Raw genomic sequence first — 25,937 nt, forward strand, 5'->3', positions numbered from 1 at the left:
AGGCATGGTTAGTAAGTTTGCAGATGACACCAAGATTGGTGGCACAGTGGACAGTGAAGAAGGTTATCTTGAATTGCAACGGGATCTTGATCAATTGGGCCAGTGGGCTGACGAATGGCAGATGGAGTTTAATTTGGATAACTGCAAGGTGATGCATTTTAGTAGATTGAACCAGGGCAGGACTTACTCAGTTAATGGTAGGGCATTGGGGAGAGTCACAGAGCAAAGAGATCTAGGGGTACAGGTTCATAGCTCCTTTGAAAGTGGAATCACAGGTGGGCAGAGTGGTGAAGAAGACATTCGGCATGCTTGGTTTCATTGGCCAGAACATTGAATACAGGAGTTGGGATGTCTTGTTAAAGTTGTACAAGACATTGGTACGGCCAGACTTGGAATACTGTGTATTTATGGAAAGGATATTATTAAACTAGAAAGAGTGCAGAAAATATTTACTAGGATGCTACTGGGACTTGATGATTTGAGTTATGAGAGGCTGGATAGACTGGGACTTTTTTCTTTGGAGCGTAGGAGGCTGAGGGGTGATCTTATAGAGGTCTATAAAATAATGAGGGGCACAGATCAGCTAGATAGTCAATATCTTTTCCCAAAGGTAGGGGAGTCTAAAACTAGAGGGCATAGATTTAAGGTGAGAGGGAAGAGATACAGAAATGTCCAGAAGGGCAATTTTTTCACAGAGGGTGGTGAGTGTCTGGAACAAGCTACCAGAGGTAGTAGTAGAGGCGGGTACAATTTTGTCTTTCAAAAAGTGTTTAGACAGTTACATGGGTAAGATGAGTATAGAGGCATATGGGCCAAATGCGGGCAATTGGGACTGGATTAGGGGTTTAAAGAAAAAAGGGCAGCATGGACAAGTTGGGCCAAAGGGCCTGTTTCCATGCTGCAAACCTCTATGACTCGAAGTGTTCCATGAGCCTGCTTTGTATACTCTGAAAGTTTGGTTGTAATCTGTTCACTGAAGCGTTCTGTTTTAGTGTGATTCAGTTTATTGAAAATAAAACAAATTTCTTCAAGAGTAAATTGTCTCTTTTATCATAATTGATTTAATAATCGACTCTAGGAAGATAAGGAAAAGAACCGACAATTCTTCTGCACTCTGACTCCTGACTTGCTCTGTCGCCTGCTATTTCAAAACACGGCATCTGGACATTTAATGGACCTTTGGCTCATGTCCAGCTTCCTGTAATCTCCCAATTCATGAAAATTGCATCTGATTCCTTGAAATTGCTTATTTTAACAGATTTACTCTGAAGGCTGAACATATTTGGATGTTGCTGTACCACTGAACACCCCCTTCGTGTCCTGAGATGTGTAGGTTAGAGGGATTAGTGGATAAATATGTAGGGATATGGGGGTAAGGCCTGGGTGGGATTGTGGTCGGTGCAGACTCGATGGGCCGAATGGCCTCTTTCTGTACTGTAGGGTTTCTATGATTTCTATGATCTAAATCTATTATCATTTAAAGGTACCCAGAGAGATCAGGAACTGAGAAGATACCAATGTGTTATATTTTAATGCTGGTACTTGGTCTTGGTACAATACGCATGAAGGCACACTGCACCTTCTGTTTGTTTTACTTCAGCAACTGAAATAACAACTGGGTTCTGCGATCCCATAATGCATTGGCTTGCAAAGTATTTCAAGCTGAACAAGACACAATGTACATAACATGTTTCTCCCTTCTTATTGGAAATGTCAGTTTAACAAAACACTTTCTGAACTAGGGGATGTGGGTAGACTGCCTCAAAACAACACACGTGGGTTTGAGACTGATGATAGAGTTTAGGAATTGTAACAGAGTGAAGTTGGCTGATACAGGTGAAGGTGAGACAACCTCAGTTTTGGTCAGGCTAGACTAAGGATGTGAAATTGGACTGGACATTTCTTGACTTGGAGGTGGCTCACTCGAAGTGGTGAAATAAGGCTCTTTCATGAAAGATGTATCCCTAGACGGATCATGACTTGGCAACAACTCGTCAAAATGTCTCCGCCAGGTAAGATCATTCAGTTTGGACTGCATGAAACTGGTCCTGTCTGAGCGATCACAGTAGCAGGAACCCATTTAGCTCTGGTAGCATAATTACAAGCTAGAACTTCTCGTCAAGAACAGAAAATTCTTGGCTTTGATTTTTGAGCTGTTCTCTCCACTTGTTGTGCTGTTGATCTTGCACAACTTCTCGTGCCTTTGTTGGTTTCAGCAAGCAGTTGCTATCCCGTTGAGTAGGACTGCTGCATATGCTTTCATCATAGCATAAGGCATGTTTTGATATGTCAGCAAAAATGTGTCCAGATGCTTTTGAATGGAGAAATGCCCTGGGTGGTTGATTGTAAAGTGTGTTTCATGGTTTTGAATAAATCTTTCTGCTTATTCATTGGTGGATGGGTGTTATGGTGCTGAGGTGATGTGATGAATTCCATTATTTCTCAAAAAATTCTCAGACTCTGCAAGAAAAACTAGGTCCATTGTCAGTCATAAGTTGCTCTGGTAATCTGTAATGACCGAATATTTCTCCTCCTTTGGACTGTGCTCCCAGCAGTAGTAGAGGACATCACTGAAACTTTTGACTATTTGGAATGAGCATCCACAACCACCATGAACATTATTCCTTCAAATGGACCAGCTGGATTAGTAAAATCGATGTTAATGAGCTGCCAAGAGATTTCTGGCTAATCCCATGGATGAGAGGGTGCTGATTGAAGCATATTTCTCACATACTGACATGAAGAACAAGATCTTATCTTGGCTTCAATGTTTTGGTCCAGGCCAGGCCACCAAAAAGGTCCTCTAGATGAAGAAGTGGATATTGTTCAGTACATAACACTGGGTTAACCGTTAACCTTGATAGCCCCACAGATGAGAATGGAGGTGTCTTCCATGAGCACTGGAATGATGATGTTTGCACATTCATGATGGGGGCAGGTACCAAGACCCTTATCTTGACCAGATTCTCCAGGTCAGCTTTGACCTTCGGTCATTGACATAAGGCACCGTTCTGGCCTTCAGAAATTGTGGTTGAGTCAGCTTTGATATTTTATTTAATAGTAATTCTCTTCATGCTTTCCAAATCTCCTTTGAAAACAGCAGCATTTTTTTAATAACATCTGTCAGACCAGTTTCTTCCTTTGCAATGCTATGTAAACCATGGATTCTGCGATTTCCCCATAATGCACTGGCTTGCAAAGTATGACAAGCTAAACAAGACCTACAGTGCAAAACACAATGGGACTGTTGTTTTCTTGATTCAGCAAGTAAGTGACCCTTCAGATCCAGGCCACTAGAAACCTGAAGACTGAAATATATTCTTACAGACATAGTTGCACACTGACCAATATGTGTCTCCTGTAATGTCATTGCTTATTCTTTGCTCATTGAGGGACAGATGACACATAGCAGTCTAGTAAGTAACACCCATCCTCGTACCAGGATTGTATTTTGTAAGGGCTTATTTTTTGGGGGGTTTTCTCAAAGACTACTTCTTGTTTTTGGGAGCTCCAAAATGATCTCAGCATTTAGCTTTTCGTGCAGCTGGTACGTGCAATACAGGATGAAGTCTATACTATCAACATAAAACCTTGCTGGATTATGTACATAGGCATGGAAGTTTCAGAAAGGGGGAAAGGTGTCCTGCCATTTGAAAGCTCATCACTTAAACACAATTCCCAATTTACAGTAATAAAGTCTCTGCCTCCTCACCCAGCACCACCACAGGATTACAGGGAAATTAAAATGGGACAGACCTTTTCTCTGCTGCTATTGGCCTTAAAGATATTGTTGACTGAGAACAATCTAGGGTGTCTCTCTTTACACCTGCTGACTACACAGTAACTAACTAATCCAAGGTGGCTATGACCCCTTGCTGCCAAACAACCTTATTGAAATTAGGCTTGATCCTTGTTACAAGGGCACATGAGAGGGCTGGGAAAATTTCCAATGCCTGAAGTTCACCAACCTTCAACTTGATTTATTATCGACACATGTATTGTTTTTTATATGCTATACAGACAAAGCCTACCATTCATCGAGTACATAGGGGAGAAGGAAAGGAGAGGATGCAGGATGTAGTGTAGTCATTAGCTAGGATGTAGTGAAAGATCAACTTAATATAAGGTAGATCCACTCAATGGTCTGATGGAGAGCAGGGAAGAAGCTGTTCTTGAGTCAGTAAGTATATGATTTCAGACTTTTGTACCTTTTTTCCCAATGGAAGAAGGTGGAAGGGAGTATGTCCAGGGTGCATGGGGTCCTTGATTATGCTGGCTGCTTTTCTGAGGCGGTGGGAAGTGTAGACGGAGTCAATGGATGGTAGGCTGGTTTGCATGATGGACTGGGCTATGTTCACAACCTTTCATAAATCAAATCAAATCAATTGTTACTGTGTTTCTTTACTTTTTGAGTGTTCCTGAAGCTGCACTTTATTGAGATACATCCACTGGCAAAGATTTGTCTCCCAAGTGGCAATGCTTGTCCAAAGGGCTGTGCCAACTTTTTAATTACAGTTTTGAATGAATCAGTTTTAACGTTACTGGCTTTCTAGCCGTCTCCTCCCTCTTCTCATCTAGCAACTGATCAAAGAAATTGGTGGTGGTGCAGCTGGAAGTCTCCTGCATGGCGGCAGTGGGACAGATCATAATAACGGCTCCTTGATGTGGGACAGACCAGAAAAACTGCTCCTCGATTTCCAACCACAGCTTCTCTCTCTCCTATGCTTAGTGCTTTTCAGGAGGGAACCTATGATTGCAGCAGCTCCTTACAGATTATGTCTCTTCTATGCTTGCTGCTGCTTTGCATATTTTCCTGGAAGTGATATTTTTGTTGTACAGAGCCTTGGTCATACCCCACCTAGAGTACTGCACTTTAGGAGCCAAACATTAGGAAAGATATTTTAATCTAGGTGGGGCACAGATTCACCAGAATGACATCAGGGTGTAAATCATGAGAACAGTTTGAATAAACTTGCCTTATAGTTCCTTGAGTTTTAGAAGATTGAGAAATCTATTCAAGGACCCTGATATTCGTCCCTAGGTTGGGTGCACAGAGTCGAGAATGTCTCGGCTTGGTGAACCCAATCTTTAAAAATGGTCACTCAGATTTTTGGTTGGGTCATGGTAGTTGGCTTAACTAAAAGTCGGGATGGACAACCATGGAATTAATGCAGAGGCTGTTGGGTACGGAAGCAGGCTGGCTGCAAAGACTGTCTCATGCTCCAGCACTGTTTTAAATTTTAAAAATACAAACAACACCACTTTCCTTTCGCACCGCCACACACTCCCTATGTCTCATCCCTGCCAACCTATGCCAATGCAATGCATCACTCTTTGTCCTTACTCCCTCAGTGCATTCACATAGTATGCTTAGACATTTCCTGGACAGCTTCCGGCACTTGCTGGGCAGCTTTGACAATTCCTTGACAGCTGAAAAGTTGCATTGAGTTTGTGCATAAAAAGTGCATAGTCATATTGGATTCCAATCACCCAAATGGTGCCTTATTTCTTCCAAAGGAGTACCTTACCTCTCCAAAGGGATGTTACGGCTATCCAAAGAATCCACCAATTTCAAAACCTCCTCTGATTTGACTGGAGTGCTCTGCATAATCCGGGATTCACGTAGCTAGGGTTCAAAAATCAGGTCCGTGGAGGCAGCTGGTGATTTAAATGGCCAATTGCCTCCATGATTTGCACATGCATGAATTCCAGCCTGACTTCTCTACCAAGATGGGAAATGCTAGGTTCAGAGACAGGACTCAGAAATTTTGGCCGTGGTGCAGAGCCTCTCTGTCATGGCAAAAATCTAGGCCACAGTTTTTAAAATGATTAAAGGGTTGATTCAAAGAAACCGTTTCTTGTGGTAGGAGACTTCATGACAGGAGGCTTATATAAAAATAGAACTTAATTTTCCATGAATGTAAGCCATAGTCAACTGTCAGAGCAGGCAGGTCCTGGCAGAGTAGTTACATCTACATCGGAAGCAAACATTCAATATGTGTTGGTTCTACAGGCATTATTGACTAAGGAAGCAGTGAATTGCATATATAGAATTTGATGCAGCTGTTTCTGTGTCTAATAAAGGTGATACCTGATCATTGAAGCCATACATGTTCCCATTTAAAATGAGGCTAGTTCCAGAAATATAATGAATCCAATCATTTGTGTAGAAAGTGAGTGAGAGTTGATGTTCATGAATATAGTTTCTGTGAATAAGAAAAGCTGTGTATGAATAAGTCCACTATCCTAAATGAAAAACTGCAGTGATACTCTACAACATTTTTAAGAGTGAAAATCTTTAAGGGAATTGTTCACTTGAAGAGTAAGATGAAAACGTTATGTCTGCATGTCCATTAAGCTAGTTTTCTCAAAAAGATCACTTATTCTGCAGATACAGGTTGCAAGTCATGTTTCTGACTGGCGATCAGTGATTCTTTTAGTGTACTGCATTTTTTGCAAGAGTTGGACACGAGCCTAACCCTACAACTTGTCCAGTTGGAACATGGTGGTTGAGCAGTTAATGCCAGCTGTTGCTCAGGAGACCACTCTTACCTGAGTCAGCAGGTTTCATTACAGAAACCTGAGCACAAAATCTAGCCTGACACATCAGTACAATACCATGCCAGTGCTGTCAAAAGCCCTGTGTTCTGGAAAAGATGTTAAACTGAGGTTCTATCTTTCCTCCCAGGTGGACATAAAAGTTCCCATCACACTATTTGACGTAGAGCTTGATGTAGTCAAGCTTGTAGACAAGTCTGATTATCTAGTCTTTAAAAGGATATGAATAATAGAAATTATGTTCAGATAAATCTCCAAATTTAAACTTGTATTCTGACATCTCCTGAAGGGACCATTGATTTGACTGGTCTTCCTCGTCACTTGCATTGTATGCTGCTTTAGAAAGTGTGGGAAAGAGTTAATGCATGTGAGAGGGAGAGATGTGAAAAAGTAAGATGCAGACTTAGTGGGGAGTTTGTATGAGCAGTGCCCTACAAATGGTCAAAAATTGCTTTCAGAATTTGTGGGGGAAATGATATTTTAACTTGAAAGCTGATTAGTTCTGCTGTTGAAATTAATATGGGAAGAAGCTGTCAGCTAACACATGTTCTCAGATTGTTGTTCTGCTTTCCATTTTTTACTTGACTAATTCCTCTTTCATCCTCTCACTTAAGTAACATAGCAGTGAAACAGCTATGGTGGCAGTTGCATTCCAGCTGATCCACTCATTAGTTCTGATGACATATCTATTCATTGTATACCGTTGAGTCTTTTGCACCATACCTCATATTTGATTGTTTCCTGCTACCCAGTCTACTACTGAAAATGCATTTGTCCCTTGAACATAATACCTAACGAAGCTTCATCTCATGAGGATGGCTTAAGATTTTCTAGATTTTGGAGTCAGGTTGTTAGTGAACTTGACTACATAGAACCATAGAATAAATAATCTCAGCAGGAGACCATTCAGCTCATAGTGCCTATACCTACTCACCTTCCCTCACCCTTTCATGCTGGCTGCCCATCCATTAATTGGCCAGCCAGTGTGAAATGTGCCCGGGGAAAGTCTCAGCTTCAGCACGTCAGTTGTCGTGGTCCAAGTAAGTGCCAATGACATAGGTAGAACAGGAACAAAGGTTCTGCTAAGGGAGTATAAATAGCTAGGAGCGAAATTAAAAAGCAGAACCAAAAAGATGGTAATCTCTGGATTACTACCTGAGCCATGAGCCAATTGGCACAGGGTCAATAAGATTAAGAAAGTAAATGTGTGGCTCAAAGATTGGTGTGGGTGGAATGGGTTTGAATTCATGGGACATTGGCACCAGTATTCGGAAAGAGGGGACCTGTTCCAGTGGGATGGTCTTCATCTGAATCATGCTGGGACCAAAGTCCTAGCGAATCATATAACTAGGGCTGTAGATAGAGCTTTAATCTAAATAGTGGGGGGAGGGTTCAGTTGTATGGAGAATTAGAAAATCAAAGTTAAAGGACAGGGTAGAAGTGCAGGTTAATGGAGCCAAGGGCTCAGGAGAGGTTAGCAAAGTTTCCAGACCATGTAATAGAACAGAGAGTATAGAAGGTGGCAGGAATCTAACCTCGGGCAGAGCAAAAAAGGTGACAAGTATGAGAAGGGAGATGGTCAATGCAGGACTGAGGGTGTTGTACCCAAATGCATGCAGTATACGGAACAAGGTAAATGAGCTTGTTGCGCACATTGAAATTGGCCGGTACGATGTTGTGGGCATCACAGAGACGTGGCTGCAAGGGGATCAGGGCTGGAATCAAAATATCCAAGGATATGTGTCCCATCAGAAGGACAGACAGATGGGCAAAGGGGGCGGAGTTGCATTGTTAGTAAGGAATGAAGTTAAATCGATAACAAGAAGTGATATAGGATCAGAGGCATAGAATCTCTGTGGGTAGAGTTGAGGAATTGCAAAGGTAAAAAGACCCTGATGGGAGTTACGTACAGTAGTCATGATGTGGGGCACAAAATAAATCAGGAGATAGAAAACACATTAAAAAAAGGCAATATTACAATAATCATGGGGGATTTCAATATGCAGGTGGACTGGGAAAATCAGGTAGGTAGTGGATCCCAAGAAAAGGAATTTGTGGAATGTCTAAGAGATGGTTTTTTGGAGCAGCTTGTGACAGAGCTGACTAGGGAACAGGCAAATCTGGATTTGGTGATGTGCAATCATAGAAATCATAGAAACCCTACAGTACAGAAAGAGGCCATTCGGCCTATCGAGTCTGCACCGACCACAATCCCACCCAGGCCCTACCCCCACATCCCTACATATTTTACCCACTAATCCCCCTAACCTACACATCTCAGGACGCTAAGGGGCAATTTTTAAGCATGGCCAATCAACCTAACCCGCACATCTTTGGAATGTGGGAGGAAACCGGAGCACCCAGAGGAAACCCACGCAGACACGAGGAGAATGTGCAAACTCCACACAGACAGTGGCCTAAGCCGGGAATCGAACCCAGGTCCCTGGAGCTGTGAAGCAGCAGTGCTAACCACTGTGCTACCGTGCCGCCCCGTAATGAGGCAGACTTGATTAGGGAACTTGAGGTGAAGGAACCCTTAGGGACCAGTGACCACAATATGATAGAATTTACCCTGCAGTTTCAGAGGGAGCAGCGGGAATCAGATGTAACGGTATTACGATTAAAGGTAACTACAAAGACATGAGAGAGGAGCTGGCCAGAGTTGATTGGAAAGGGAGCCCAGCTGGGAAGACAGCAGAATAGCAATGGCAAGATTTTTGAGAGTTATTCGGGAGGCACAACAGAAATGCATCCCAAGCAGGAGGAAACATGCAAAGGGGAAGAGGAGGTATCCATGGCTGACGAAGGAAGTCAAGGACAACATAAAAGCAAAAGAAAAAGCAAGGATTAGTGGGAAGCCAGAGGATTGGGAAGCCTTTAAAAGTGAGCAGAGGACAACTAAAAATGCAATAAGGGGGGAGAAGATGAAATATGAGAGTAAGCTAGCTAGTAATATAAAGGAAGATAGGAAGAATTTTTTTCAATATATAAAAGGTAAGGGAGAGGCAAAAAATAGCCATTGGACCACTGGAAAAGTAGTAATATTTGAATTTGATTTGATTTATTATTGTCACATGTATTAACATCCAGTGAAAAGTATTGTTTCTTGCGTGCTATACAGACAAAACATACCGTTCATAGAGAAGGAAACGAGAGAGTGCAGAATGTACTATTACATTCATAGCTAGGGTGCAGAGAAAGATCAACTTAATGCAAGGTAAGTCCATTCAAAAGTCTGACAGCAGCAGGGAAGAAGCTGTTCTTGAGTTGGTTGGTACGTGACCTCAGACTTTTGTATCTTTTTCCTGAAGGAAGAAGGTGGAAGAGAGAATGTCCGGGGTGCATGGGGTCCTTAATTATGCTGGCTGTTTTTCCAAGGCAGTGGGAAGTGTAGACAGAGTCAATGGATGGGAGGCTGGTTTGCGTGATGGATTGGGCTACATTCACGACCTTTTGTAGTTCCTTGCGGTCTTGGACAGAGCAGGAGCCATACCAAGCTGTGATACAACCAGAAAGGATGCTTTCTATGGTGCATCTGTAAATGTTGGTGAGAGTCGTAGCTGATATGCCAACTTCCCTTAGTCTTCTGAGAAAGTAGAGGCGTTGATGTGCTTTCTTAACTAAAGTGTCGGCATGGGGGGACCAGGACAGTTTGTTGGTGATCTGGACACCTAAAAGCTTGAAGCTCTCGCCCCTTTCTACTTCGTCCCTGTTGACAGGGGCATGTAGACAGGGGCATGTTCTCCTTTACACTTCCTGAAGTCAATGACAATCTCCTTCGTTTTGTTGACATTGAGGGAGAGATTATTGTTGCCGCACCAGTTCACCAGATTCTCTATCTCGTTCCTGTACTCTGTTTTGTCATTGTTTGAGATCCGACCCACTATGGTGGTGTTGTCAGCAAACTTGAAAATCAAATTGGAGGGGAATTTGGCTGCACAGTCATAGGTGTATAAGGAGTATAATAGGGGGCTGGGAACACAGCCTTGTGGGGCACTGATGTTGAGGATGATCGTGGAGGAGATTTTTTTGCCTATCCTTACTGATTGTGGTCTGTGGGTTAGGTAGTTCAGGATCCAGTCGCAGAGGGAGGTGCCGAGGCCCAGGCCACGGAGTTTGGAGATGAGTTTCGTGGGAATAATTGTGTTGAAGGCTGAGCTGTAGTCAATAACTAGGAGTTTGATATAGGTGTCCTTGTTATCTAGGTGTTCCAGGGTTGAATGCAGGGCCAGAGAAATGGCATCTGCTGTGGACCTGTTGCGGCAGTAGGCAAACTGTAGTGGATCCAGGTAATCTGGGAGGCTGGAATTGATTCGTGCCATGACTAGCCTTTCGAAGCACTTCATAATGATGGATAATGGGAAATAAAGCAATGGCAGAGGAACTGAATAGTTACTTTGCATCAGTCTTCCTGGTGGAAGACACCAGAGGGATGCCAGAGCTCCAGGAGAGTCAGGGGCACAGGTGGTTTAGTGGCCATCACTAAGGAGAAGGTTCTGGGGAAACTGAAAGGTCTGAAGGTAGATAAATCACCTGGACCGGATGGACTACACCTCAGGGTTCTAAAAGAGATTGCTGAGGAAATTGTGGAGGCATTGGTGGTGATCTTTCAGGAATTAGGGAGTAGGGAGGGTACCAGAGGAAAGAAAAGTTACTAATGTAACACCGCTGTTTAAGAAGGGAGGGAGGCAGCAGACAGGAAATTATAGGCCGGTTAACTTGGCTTCGGTCATTGGCAAGATTTTAGAGTCCATTATTAAAGATGAGCGCAGAGTACTTGGAAGTTCATGATGAAGTAGGACTGAGTCAGCACGACTTTGTCTGACAAATCTTAGTTCTTTGAGGAGGTAACAAGAAGTTAGATAAAGGAGAACCAGTGGACATGATTTATATAGATTTCCGGAAGGCCTTTGACAAGGTGCAGTATAGGAGACTGTTAAATAAGCTAAGTGCCCATGGTGTTAAGGGTAAGATCCTGGCATGGATAGAGGATTGGTTGACTGGCAGAAGGGTGGGGATAAAGGGGTCTTTTTCAGGATGGCAACCAGTGACTAGTGGTGTGCCTCGGGTCAGTGCTGGGACTACAACTTTTTCACAATATTCATTAACGATTTGGAGAAAGAAACTGAAGGCACTGTTGCTAAGTTTGCAGATGATACAAAGATATGTAGAGAGACAGGTAGTATTGAGGAAGCGGGGGGCTGCAGAAGGACTCGGACAGGTTAGGAGAGTGCGCAAAGAAGTGGCAGACGGAATACAATATGGAAAAGTGTGAGGTTATGCACTTTGGAAGGAGGAATGGAGGCATAGACTATTTTCTAAATGGGAAAATGCTTAGGAAATCAAACACAAAGGGACTTGGGAGTCATTGTTCAAGATTCTCTTAAGATTAAAGTGCAGGTTCAGTCGGCAGTTAGGAAGGCAAATGCAATGTTAAAATTCATGCCGAGAGGGCTAGAATACAAGAGCAGGGATGTACTTCGGAGGCTGTACAAGTCTCTGGTCAGACCCCATTTGGAGTATTGTGAGCAGTTTTGGGCCCCATATCTAAGGAAGGATGTGCTGGCTTTGGAAAGGGTCCAGAGGAGGTTCGCAAGAATGATCCCTGGAATGAAGAGTTTGTCGTATGAAGAACAGTTGAGGACTCTGGGTCTGTACTTGTTGGAGTTTAGAAGGATGAGGGGGGATCTTATTGAAACTTACAGGATACTTCGAGGCCTGGAAAGAGTGGACGTGGAGAGGATGTTTCCACTAGTAGGAAAAACTAGAACCAGAGGGCACAACCTCAGGCTGAAGGGACGATCCTTTAAAACAGAGATGAGGAGGAATTTCTTCAGCCAGAGAGTGGTCAATCTGTAGAATTCTTTGCTGCAGAAGGCTGTGGAGCCAGGTCACTGAGTGTCTTTAAGACAGAGATAGATAGGTTCTTGATTAATAAGGGGATCAGGAGTTATGGGGAAAAGGCAGGAGAATGGGGGTGAGAAAAATATCAGCCATGATTGACTGGTGGAGCAGACTAAGGAAATTTGGCATTTCAGCTACGACTCTCTCCAACTTTTACAAATGCACCATAGAAAGCATTCTTTCTGGTTGTATCACAGCTTGGTATGGCTCCTGCTCTGCCCAAGACTGCAAGGAACTACAAAAGGTCGTGAATGTAGCCCAATCCATCACGCAAACCAGCCTCCCATTCATTGACTCTGTCTACACTTCCCGCTGCCTCGGCAAAGCAGCCAGCATAATTAAGGACCCCACGCATCCCGGACATTCTCTCTTCCACCTTCTTCCTTCGAAAAAAGATACAAAAGTCTCAGGTCACGGACCAACCAACTCAAGAACAGCTTCTTTCCTGCTGCTGTCAGACTTTTGAATGGACTTATCATGCATTAAGTTGATCTTTATCTACACCCTAGCTATGAATGTAATAGTACATTCTGCACTCTCTCGTTTCCTTCTCCATGAACGGTATGTTTTGTCTGTATAGCACGCAAGAAACAATACTTTTCACTGTATGTTAATACATGTGACAATAATAAATCAAATGAAACTCGATGGGCCGATTTGGCCTAATTCTGCTCCTATGCCTTATGGTCTTATGGAAAGATGGGTGCCAAGAAAAAGGAGGGTGCAGGCTGGGGCTTCAAACATGCTCCCTCCGGGACATGATGTGGAGATGCCGGCGTTGGACTGGGGTAAACACAGTAAGAAGTTTAACAACACCAGGTTAAAGTCCAACAGGTTTATTTGGTAGCAAAAGCCACACAAGCTTTCGAAGCTCTAAGCCCCTTCTTCAGGTGAGTGGGAATTCTGTTCACAAACAGAGTTTATAAAGACACAGACTCAATTTACATGAACACTGTGTTTCAGGAGGCAGTCACACCTGTCAGAGTAAATAGTTTAAATCCTGCCAGTGGCCAGGGACAGCAGGGTGTGACTGCAAGTCAGGCAGGTAAAGGGAACCAGCAGTCAGGAACTCAGGAGCCTCAGCCCTTGACCCTGTCCAACAGGTACGAGGCACTTGCTCCCTGTGTGGATGGCAAACAGGGCTGCAGGAAGGATGAGTCAGCTGACCAAGGCACCATGGTTCAGCAGGCCATTCAAGGGGAGGAAGTAAATAGGCAAGTTGTAGTTGTAGGGGATTCTATTATCAGGGGGATAGATAGGATCCTTTGTGAGCAGGATAGAGTGTCCCGCATGGTATGTTGCCTGCCCGGTGCTAGGGTGCGGGACATCTCTGACCGGCTTGAAAGGATACTGGAGAGGGAGGGGGAGGATCCAGTTGTTGTGGTCCATGTTGGTACCAACAACATAGGCAAGTCTAGGAAAGAGGACCTGTTTAGAGATTATAAAGAGCTAGGATTCAAATTAAAAAACAGGTCCTCAAGGGTCATAATCTCCGGATTACTGCCCGAGCCACGTGCAAATTGGCATAGGGAGGCAAGAATAAGGGAAGTTAACACGTGGCTGAAAGAGTGGTGTGGGAAAGAAGGGTTCTTTTTCATGGGACACTGGCATCAGTTTTGGGGCAGGGGGGACCTATACCGTTGGGATGGTCTCCACCTGGACCGAGCTGGGATCAGTGTTCTGGCGAAGAGAGTAAATGGGGTGGTCAATAGGACTTTAAACTAGAGATTGGGGGGGAAGGGAAAGTCAGGGAACCAAGAGGTGAAGGAATCAGTGGGAAGCGTAGCTGCTTAGGATTACAAAAAATCACGAAAAGACAGCACTCAGGAGAGGTTACGATAGTCCCCATCTCACAAAATATGACACAGTGTCTGGAAAGGCTCAGTAGACCAAGGTCCACCACACTACGAAAACAAAAAGGGACGGTCAATAGGGAATTAAAGGTGCTATATTTAAATGCCCGCAGTGTCCGGAACAAGATAGATGAGCTTGTGGCCCAGATTGTGACTGGCAGGTATGATGTGGTAGGCATCACAGAGACGTGGTTGCAGGGGGTTCAGGACTGGCAGTTAAACATCCAGGGATTCACAACCTATCGAAAAGACAGAGGGGTGGGTAGAGGGGGCGGGGTTGCCTTGTTAATTAGAAATGAAATTAAATCAATAGCACTAAACGACATAGGGTCAGACGATGTGGAGTCTGTGTGGGTAGAGTTGAGGAACCACAAAGGCAAAAAAACCATAATGGGAGTTATGTACAGGCCTCCTGACAGTGGTCAGGACCAGGGGCACAAAATGCACCACGAAATAGAAAGGGCATGTCAGAAAGGCAAGGTCACAGTGATCATGGGGGATTTCAATATGCAGGTGGACTGGGTAAATAATGTTGCCAGTGGACCCAAAGAAAGGGAATTCATTGAATGTTTACAGGATGGCTTTTTGGAACAGCTTGTGATGGAGCCCACGAGGGAACAGGCTATTCTGGACTTAGTGTTATGTAATGAGCCAGACGTGATAAAAGATCTTAAAGTAAGGGAACACTTAGGAAGCAGTGATCATAATATGGTAGAATTCAGTCTGCAATTTGAAAGAAGGAAGGCAGAATCAGATGTGAAGGTTCTACAGTTAAATAAAGGTAATTACAGGCGCATGAGGGAGGAACTGACAAAAATCGACTGGAAGCAGAGCCTAATGGGAAAGACAGTAGAACAGCAATGGCAGGAGTTTCTGGGAGTAATTGAGGACACAGTGCAGAGGTTCATCCCAAACAAAAGAAAGGTTATCAGAGGGGGGATTAGGCAGCCATGGCTGACAAAGGAAGTCAGGGAATGCATCAAGGCAAAAGAGAGAGCCTATAATGTGGCAAAGAGTAGTGGGAAGTCAGAAGATTGGGAAGGCTATAAAAACAAACAGAGGATAACAAAGAGAGAAATAAGGAAGGAGAGGATCAAATATGAAGGTAGGCTAGCCAGTAACATTAGGAATGATAGTAAAAGTTTCTTTAAATACATTAAAAACAAACGGGAGGCAAAAGTAGACATTGGGCCGCTCCAAAATGACGCTGGTAATCTAGTGATGGGAGACAAGGAAATAGCTGAGGAACTTAATAAGTACTTTGCGTCAGTCTTCACAGTAGAAGACATGAGTAATATCCCAACAATTCAGGAAAGTCAGGGGGCAGAGTTGAATATGGTTGCCATCACAAAGGAGAAAGTGCTAGAGAAACTAAAAGGTCTGAAAATTGATAAATCTCCGGGCCCAGATGGGCTACATCCTAGAGTTCTAAAGGAGATAGCTGAAGAAATAGTGGAGGCGTTAGTTATGATCTTTCAAAAGTCACTGGAGTCAGGGAAAGTCCCAGAGGATTGGAAAATCGCTGTTGTAACCCCACTGTTCAAGAAGGGAACAAGAAAAAAGATGGAAAATTATAGGCCAATTAGCCTAACCTCAGTTGTTGGCAAAATTCTAGAATCCATCGTTAAGGATGAGATTTCTAAATTCTTGGAAGTGCAGGGTCGGATTAAGACAAGTCAGCATGGATTTAGTAAGGGGAGGTCGTGCCTGACAAACCTGTTAGAGTTCTTTGAAGAGATAACAAATAGGTTAGACCAAGGAGAGCCAATGGATGTTATCTATCTTGACTTCCAAAAGGCCTTTGACAAGGTGCCTCACGGGAGACTGCTGAGTAAAATAAGGGCCCATGGTATTCGAGGCAAGGTACTAACATGGATTGACGATTGGCTGTCAGACAGAAGGCAGAGAGTTGGGATAAAAGGTTCTTTCTCAGAATGGCAACCGGTGACAAGTGGTGTCCCGCAGGGTTCAGTGTTGGGGCCACAGCTGTTCTCTTTATATATTAACGATCTAGATGACGGGACTGGGAGCATTCTGGCCAAGTTTGCCGATGATACAAAGATAGGTGGAGGGGCAGGTAGTATTGAGGAGGTGGGGAGGCTGCAGAAAGATTTAGACAGTTTAGGAGAGTGGTCCAAGAAGTGGCTGATGAAATTCAACGTGGGCAAGTGCGAGGTCGTACACTTTGGAAAAAAGAATAGAGGCATGGACTATTTTCTAAACGGTGACAAAATTCATAATGCTAAAGTGCAAAGGGACTTGGGAGTCCTAGTCCAGGATTCTCTAAAGGTAAACTTGCAGGTTGAGTCCGTAATTAAGAAAGCAAATGTAATGTTGTCATTTATCTCAAGAGGCTTGGAATACAAAAGCAGGGATGTACTTCTGAGGCTTTATAAAGCACTGGTTAGGCCCCATTTGGAGTACTGTGAGCAATTTTGGGCCCCACACCTCAGGAAGGACATACTGGCACTGGAGCGGGTCCAGCGGAGATTCACACGGATGATCCCAGGAATGGTAGGCCTGACATACGATGAACGTCTGAGGATCGTGGGATTATATTCATTGGAGTTTAGGAGGTTGAGGGGAGATCTGATAGAAACTTACAAGATAATGAACGGCTTAGATAGGATGGACGTAGGGAAGTTGTTTCCATTAACAGGGGAGACTAGGACGCGGGGGCACAGCCTTAGAATAAAAGGGAGTCACTTTAGAACAGAGATGAGGAGAAATTTCTTCAGCCAGAGAGTGGTGGGTCTGTGGAATTCATTGCCACAGAGGGCTGTGGAGGCCGAGACGTTGAGCGTCTTCAAGACAGAAATTGATAAATTCTTGATTTCTCGAGGAATTAAGGGCTATGGGGAGAGAGCGGGTAAATGGAGTTGAAATCAACCATGATTGAATGGTGGAGTGGACTCGATGGGCCGAATGGCCTTACTTCCGCTCCTATGTCTTATGGTCTTATGGTCTTATGGAATAATGGTTGGAATGCGAATACTTACAACTAATCAAGTCTTTAAGAAACAAAACAATGGGAGTGGAGAGAGCATCAAGACAGGCTAAAAAGATGTGTATTGTCTCCAGACAAGACAGCCAGTGAAACTCTGCAGGTCCACGCAACTGTGGGCGTTACAAATAGTGTGACATGAACCCAATATCCCGGTTGAGGCCGTCCGCGTGTGTGCGGAACTTGGCTATCAGTTTCTGCTCAGCGACTCTGCGCTGTCGTGTGTCGCGAAGGCCGCCTTGGAGAATGCTTACCCGAATATCAGAGGCCGAATGCCCGTGACCGCTGAAGTGCTCCCCAACAGGAAGAGAACAGTCTTGCCTGGTGATTGTCGAGCGGTGTTCATTCATCCGTTGTCGCAGCGTCTGCATAGTTTCCCCAATGTACCATGCCTCGGGACATCCTTTCTTGCAGCGTATCAGGTAGACAACGTTGGCCGAGTTGCAAGAGTATGTACCGTGTACCTGGTGGATGGTGTTCTCACGTGAGATGATGGCATCCGTGTCGATGATCCGGCACGTCTTGCAGAGGTTGCTGTGGCAGGGTTGTGTGGTGTCTTGGTCACTGTTCTCCTGAAGGCTGGGTAGTTTGCTGCGGACAATGGTCTGTTTGAGGTTGTGCGGTTGTTTGAAGGCAAGAAGTGGGGGTGTGGGGATGGCCTTGGCGAGATGTTCGTCTTCATCAATGACATGTTGAAGGCTCCGGAGGAGATGCCGTAGCTTCTCCGCTCCGGGGAAGTACTGGACAACGAAGGGTACTCTGTCCACTGTGTCCCGTGTTTGTCTTCTGAGGAGGTCGGTGCGGTTTTTCGCTGTGGCGCGTTGGAACTGTTGATCAATGAGTCTAGCGCCATATCCTGTTCTTATGAGGGCACCTTTCAGCGTCTGGAGGTGTCTGTTGCGATCCTCCTCATCCCTCCGGGACAGCCACTGCAGAGTTGTCTCAGGGAGCTGTTGACCTGTTTATTAAAAAAACAAATAATGAATGGTGACAAAAAATTCAATGCAATGTGTGTCTAGGCAGTGGATTGAAACACAAACCACAGTCCCCAGACACCTGTTTAAAATTTGTTCCAGCCCTAACATCTCATCCCTGGATCGAGGATGTAGCTAGAACGTAAAGACCTCTGACCAATCGCCCACCCGCCAACTATCAAATCAAACTGGCCACGTAAAATTGCTTCCAATTGGCCCTTTATTTTATCTGTTTGATTGTGGGTGAGTGTGCTTCCAACACGTGCACGTACCCACCGACCGAAATATTGTAGGATGACAGGCTGCTTGCCCAATGTCTTCTCTTGTGATTTCAAATGCTTTTGGGTGGGATGCAGCCCCTCTCCCCTCTCTCTCCTACATACTGTAATCAACCCCCCCCCCACCGCCATTTGGCCTAGCTGCCAGAAGCAAGTTGCCATCCGGTGAGCAGTGTGTAAAACAGGCAGACACACAGCCAAGTTTGAAGCTGCCATTCGCTTTCCTGGCTTACCTCACTTTCTGAATTTTCCCACACTCCTCAAAAGTTTCTTCCAGTTTGGTGCCTCTGACTGACGTGCAGTTTTTACAGGTTTTATACTTGCCTGCATCAAGTCGGCACACACACATCCTGGGCCTGTTCTGTATTTGCTGTTAAGTGTTGGCTTTGTGATTGCCAACCTCCCCTTGTTGTTAGGAAGCATCGAAACTGCAGATTCAAAGTCTGATGGCAGCAGGGAAGAAGCTGCTTCCAAACTGGATAATCTCCCTTCCATAATTGCCATTGATGATCCTTCTTGCTGCCTCAGGGGAGGGGGAGCTTGGGGATTCGTGACCCACAGTTTGGGATCCACTGTTCTTTGGCTCCTTGCAGCTTGCAAAGAGAGAAAATTTTAATCTCTTTACATTCATTTTGGAAGCATTTGAGTCTGTTGATAAAAGTAAAAACTCACTAAGCCAACCCAATGCCGAATGTAGCTCCACTTTACAATAGTATTTTCAATCGAATATGATAATTAGGAAACTTCTTCCATCTTTACGGCTTCACAGTACTTAAACAGAGATCTAAAACTCACTTCTATCAGTATTTATATTGTGCCCTCTTGATTGTTCTTATCCATCATCGAATCCTACAGTGCAGAAGGAGACCATTGGGCCCATCGAGTCTGCACCAACCACAACCCACCCAGGCCCTATCCCCAGAACTCCATGCATTTACCCTAGCTAGTCCCCCTGGCACTAAGGGACAATTTAACATGCATCTAACCCGCACATCTTTGGACTGTGGGAGGAAACTGGAGCACCCGGAGGAAACCCATGCAGACACTGGGAGAACGTGCAAACTCCACACGACAGTGACCCAAGTCGCGAATCGAACCCGGGTCCCTGGCACTGTGCGGCAGCAGTGCTAACCACTGTGCCGCCCCAATCAGAGGAACGTAAACTTCTCTACCTCTTTGTAAATTGTTACAAAGCTGGAAAATAAAACATTTTTGCATTATTAAACTGCAACCTTTAAAGCTTAGATTGACAGTCCACATGAGGTTTTATCAGTAACCCCCTCATTGTAATCTGAGTTCTGTTTTTTACAGCTCAGTTAGTAGTATCTCAATGGGTAGTGTTGGGACGGAGAACAAAGAAAATTACAGCACAGGAACAGGCCCCTCGGCCCTCCAAGTCTGCACCGACCATGCTGCCCGACTGAACTAAACCTCCCTACCCTTCCGGGGACCATATCCCTTTATTCCCATCCTATTCCTGTATTTGTCCAGACGTCCCTTAAAACTCACTATCGTATCTGCTTCCACAAACTTCAAATACCCCCCCCCACTGACCACTATCTCTGTGATATATGTGGTTGGGGTGCGTGCTGTGTGGATCAGGTGACCTCCAAGGACTATCTATACCCAGGGGAAGAGGTTGGGAAGTCAGTCTAGGACTGATTGAGAAGCTGTGCATACCTCGAATAAAGTGCTCCCTTAATCAGTACTCCAGGCCTACCTCATGGTCTTTTCTACACCTTACAGCTTGAGACCCAAACATCATAATCTCAACATAGCAAAGACTCACTTCAGGTTGCTTTCTTCAACAAAAAGCAGATATGTAACAATGCAATGTATGGACAGATTGGTATGCCAAGCAAACTGCTACAGATAATTGAGAAGTACATCTCCTGCTAAGGTTTCACTGCTGAAAGTTTATCTATTTCTCAGCTCAGACTGCCTCCTCTATTTGTTTTATAACCCACCCAATTTGTAGCTGTGACCTATATATTTTGCAATATCATCTCTTTATTACATTTGTCTCCTCTTTAAGCTGTATTTTTTCCCATTTCCACAGCACTTGCTTCATTCTTCGCGTAGTCAGAAGTTAGAACAGTCCCTTTCAAGAGGAAGTTGCCACATTGAGAGGAGGGGCCCGGTTCTTCTGCAATAATGTTCAAACGATTGGAACAGAATCCTGGAACAAATGATCCAAAATGCCCTTATTAAGATGCAAACCAAACTTGTGAAATTAAGTGATCTTATTTATGCAATTATACCCAGAGTAAGTAGCTATATCTACTAGTGCAAAAATAAATGTGTGTAGTGTTGGCACGGAATAGCGAGCTAGCCCCTATTAACTGAATATACTGTTAGGTAGGGCAACTCTGTTGAATTATGGTTGTTAGCTTGTAAACTGATCCCATAGATAGCAATTAATACAGAAGCATTTGGAAAGAGAAGACTGGCACTGCATTTACCTGCATCAATACAGTCTTTTTCATTTGCCACTGCCTTTTGATTTGACTTCTTATTGTCACATGTACTGGGATATGCTGAAAAGTATTGTTTCTTGCGCACTATACAGATAAAACATAACTTTTATAGAGTACATGGGGAGAAGGAAAGGAGAGGGTGCAGAATGTAGTGTTACGGTCGTAGCTAGAGTGTAGAGAAAGATCAGCTTAATATATGGTAGGTGCATTCAAAAGTCTGATTGGCAGCAGGGAAGAAACTGCTTGAGTCAATTGGTACATGACTTCAGACTTTTGTTTCTTTCTCCTGACCGAGAAGGATGAAGAAAATATGTTCAGGGTGAGTGGGGTCCTTAATTATGTTGGCTGCTTTTGAGGCAGCGAGAAGTGTAAATGGAGTCAATGGATGGGAGGCTGGTTTGCGTGATGGACTGGGTTACATTCACAACCCTTTGTGGTTTCTAGTGGTCTTGGTCAGAGCAGGAGCCATACTGCTTTGGAAAGGATGCTTTTAATGGTGCATCTGTAAACATTGGTGAGAGTCGTAGCAGACATGCTGAATTTCCTTAGACTCCTGAGAATGTAGAGGCGTTGGTGGGTTTTCTTAACTAAAGCATCAGCGTGGAGGGACCAGGACAGGTTGTTGGTGATCTGGACACATAGAAACTTGAAACTCTCGACCATTTCCACTTCATCGTTGATGTGGACACGAGCATGTTCTCCACTACACTTTCTGAAGTCGATGACTATCTCCTTCATTTTTCTGACTTTGAGGGTGAGATTATTGTCATTGCACCGTTTCACCAAATTCTCTACCTCTTTCCTGTACTCCATCTCTTCAGTGTCTGAGGTCCGACCCACTACGGTAGTGTCATCAGCAAACTTGAAAACAGACTTGGAGCAGAATTTGACCACGCAGTCATTAATGTATAAGGAGTGTAGTAAGGGGCTGAGGACACAGCCTTGCAGGCACCGGTGTTGAGCATAATCGTGGAGGGGGTGTTGTTGCCTATCCTTACTGATTGCAGCCTATGGGTTAGAAAGTCTAGGATCCAGTTGCAGAGAGAGGAGCTGAGCGCGATGCCATGAAGTTTGGAGTTGAGTTTTGTTGGGATAATGGTCTTGAAGGTTGAGTTGTAGTCAATATATAGGTGTCCTTGTTACCCAGGTGTTCCGGGGTTGTGTGTGGGACCAGGGAGATAGCTCCTGCTGTGGACCTGTTGCGGCAATACGCAAACTGTAATTGATCTAGGCACTCCAGGAGGCTGGAATTGATTCATCCCATGGCTAACCTTTTGAAGTACTTCATAATGATGGAAGTCAGAGCCACCCGGTGGTAGTTGTTAAGGCACGCTGCCAGATTTTCTTTGGTACAGGGATGATGGGCGTCCTCTTAAAGCAGGTAGGGACCTCAGATTAGTGTAAGGGCAGGTTAAAGATGTCTGCCAATACCCCCACCAACTGGTCTGTGCAGGATTTGAGTGCTCGCCCATGTACCCCATCTGGGACAGTGGCTTTCTGTGGGTTAACTTTCAAGAGGGCCGATCTGAAGATCTGAGGTGGTGACCTCGGATACCGGTTCGGCCCAGGCTTCCAGGGAGAATGACGTCCTCTCGCTGACCTCTTGCTCAAATTGGGCATAGAATGCATTGAGCTCATCGAGGATTGTCATTATGCTTGAATTTTAAGTGTCAGTTTTCAGTTCCCTTACTTCCTTTGAGCTACACAAACTAATAATGTTCTGTGCATCTATAGTAAAACTTGTAAATTACAAACACCTTTGGCAGTGGCATCAGCCATCCTATTTTGCAGATGACCTTATTTTCAAAATGGTCATTTATAAACTCTAAAACCTTTCAGTAGAATGTGGAGTTCTTTAATCAGTATCATTAGCAGAAGAGAAACTGTTTCATCCCCCAGGAATTGACCCATGCAACAACAAATCCTATTTATATAGCATCCTTAATGAGTTAAAGCATCAATATGCTTCATAGGAGTATTAACAAACATATTTTGACACTGAGCCACAATAAGGATATATTAGGCCAGATGGCCATAACTTTGACCAAAGAGACATTTTTTTTGAGTGTCCTAAAGACAGAAATAGAGAAAGAAAGGCAAAAAGGTTTAATGAAGAAAATTGTGTTAAGGGATGACGTGGTTTGTGATGTATGAGTGTCTATTTTTCAGAATATCTCTTGGGCCAGATTTTCGCAGAGTTGAAGAAACTCTGGAGACCTTTAAAAAGATGGGTGGGGTGGGTCCCAGATCTGGAGGTTCCAGATTCTGACAGGTTCTGTTTTTGCTGGGAGGAGGAACCATGGTGGGACATGATTTCCACATTTGTTGAGTTCAAAGAGACCCCATTTTTATTGGAACAAGGCCTTTATCCCACAGTGTAGGAGTTAAAATCTTTGGATAGGTGTAAATACAGGACAGGTGAGACCTGTTATGCTGTCAGGTTATTTAAATTGCCAGCCCTTTATTAATTGAAACCAAAGTTGAATAGAATTCTGTTTCAATAGCTGTTTGTTGACATAAAGCTAAGTGCTATCATTATAGCATGATTAATGCTAGGCTTAACCTATTATTATCACAGTGAGGGTTGAATGTTCACAGTTGATTGACTGCTCAGAGTTTACTAACGGAGTTGCTATAATGAGGAGTTATTTTTGCTTTATAAGGGATTAAGTACTTGAGTGTGTTTAATTGTATTGAATGGGCTTTTGTAAATGAGAGTGTTTATTTATTATAGTGAAAGTGCAACATGACTCCTAAGGTCTGCCCATAGTGAATAATGCGTGCATTCGCATGCAGAATGTAATGGCAAAGGGGGGTGGGAGGCATAACATGGCATGGAGGCTATAAGGGGACATGGGAGGGTGGATGGGGGCAGGGGTTCTATGGGGCCATTGGCATGTGTGGGGAGTAGAGCATGGGTTAGCATGGGGATGATGGAGTGTGAGGGTTAGAGAACCTAATACTTAACAAAACAACTGTGATAAAGTCCCAGAAAGAAAAGGCGGGCCTTTTTAAACAGCCCCAATGGTTGCTACTGATCTGCGTCTGGGGGAGGTTGGACTGACTGCACTACCCCCCCCCCCCCCCGCCTTTGCTGTTAAATAAGTCCTAAACCACAACATCTGTAGATATCATCAGCTTGAGATGTATAGAAATTATTCTCAGCACTGAAAAGACCAGTGTATGTCCCTTTGAACGCAGTGAGCTCAGGTATTACTGTTGTGCAATAATTATTCACTGAGAAAGTGTACTCACCTGAAATAATTGATTTATAATGTATGTGGATCAGCAATGATTACCTGCAGAGGACTGCTGAGCAGTATGAAGAACTATTCAGTTGACGAACTTCAGAAATGTTGACTTTAGTGGCTGATGTTGTTGTACTTATTGATGGATCTAAATTAGTGGTTCTCAGACATTGCGGCTGTAGGACTCCTTATGAAGTGGATTAGTAATTATGGATTTCTCCCAAATTATAATGCTATATTAGCCATGATAGCCATATTATAGAAATGCTGTGTGTAAAGAGTGTTTTAATAATGCATTTTTAAAAATAAGTATTTATTTACAAATATCAGTGAGATGGGTGGGTCTGCTTCTCACTGCAGAGTCGAATCATTTTGTCTCATCTCTCACAGATGAGAGATATACCTTCAATTTTATGGTTTATCTTGGTTTTGTAGTTTTAAAGTAAGGCAGGTCAGCTGAAATCTGCAAGTTATTGATTTAGTTGGTGAATTGAAGGAGTGGTTATAAATTCTGTGAAATTAGTGTTACATGGGAGCACATAAATAACTTGTGAATGAAATTTTGCATATGCACTGATATACGACTGATCTGGATCAATGCTCATTTGAATCTGTATGTGTGTATCAAAGTTCCAGGGCCATCCCATCTCCAGCCTGCTGATTGAGATGATAGACCTGACTCCGGAATAAAGTAGGGGCTTTCACCATGAGGGAGGCGGTATGACGATGGCAGGATAAGACCCACCCCTTGATTCCTGCTTCCAATATGAAAATCTGGCCCTAACTGTCTTGACTTTTCACTTAGGTTTCTCAATTTGAAGATTTTTTTAAAAAATGACACTCTTACCTGAATCAAGAATCTTACCTATGCTACCAAAGTGGAAACGAAGGAAGGTTCAACAGATTGATTCCTGGGATGGCGGGAATGTCTATGGAGAGAGATTGAGGCAACTAGGCCTATGTTCACTGGAATTTAGAAGAATGAGATGGGATCTAATTAAAACGTATAAAATTCTGACAGTGTTTGACAGACTGGACGCAGAGATGTTTCCTCTAGCTGTGAGAGGGGGTGGGGTCTAGAACAAGGAGTCTGGGGATACAGGGAAGGCCATTTAGTGCTGAGGTAAGGAGTAATTTGTTCATGCAGAGGGTGGTGAACCTTTGGAATTCTCTACCACAGAAGGCTGTCGAGGCCAAATCACCGAATACATAAGAAGGAAATAGATTTCTGGACTCGAGGGGATATGGGGAGAGCGCGGGAGTATGGCTTTGAGATAGAGGATTGGCCATGATCATCTTGAATGGCAGAGCAGGTTCAAAGCGCTGAATGGCCTACTCCTGCTCCTGTCTTTATGTATTTTTAAAGATATGATGTGAAGCCCTGCGTGAGGATGTCAGGACACAAGCTGACATTGCAGCTCTCCCTCACAGAAATGTTGGAAGTGCTGTCTTTCAGATAATATGTTAAACTGAGCCCTTGTCTGTCTTCCTGGGTGAATATGAAGGATCTCATGGCACAATTTGAAGAAGGGCCAGTTTTCCTTGCCAATGTTTATCTCTCAACCACACACACCAGGAAACAGATTATCCGGTCATTTGTCTCATTGCTATTGGGAATTTTATTTGCAAATGATCTGCTGC

The 25,937-nt window shown here is 43.9% G+C and overlaps 1 protein-coding gene across 7 annotated transcripts in view; it reads left to right on the forward strand.

The window, feature by feature from the left end:
• LOC144510701 (inactive ubiquitin thioesterase OTULINL-like) overlaps positions 1 to 25,937 on the forward strand; it is a 104,154-nt gene that overhangs the window by 37,378 nt on the left and 40,839 nt on the right. Inside the window, exon 1 of one of the 7 annotated variants that reach the window (XM_078240460.1) lies at positions 20,743 to 20,837. The exons of the other annotated variants lie outside the window; for them this stretch is intronic. The gene's annotated coding sequence lies outside the window, so the exon portion shown is untranslated. Of the gene's footprint in view, positions 1 to 20,742; positions 20,838 to 25,937 lie in introns of those variants that run through there. 7 annotated transcript variants of the gene reach the window in all.

This window comes from Mustelus asterias, chromosome 2, assembly GCF_964213995.1.
Source record: "Mustelus asterias chromosome 2, sMusAst1.hap1.1, whole genome shotgun sequence".
NCBI classification, from domain to species: domain Eukaryota; kingdom Metazoa; phylum Chordata; class Chondrichthyes; order Carcharhiniformes; family Triakidae; genus Mustelus; species Mustelus asterias.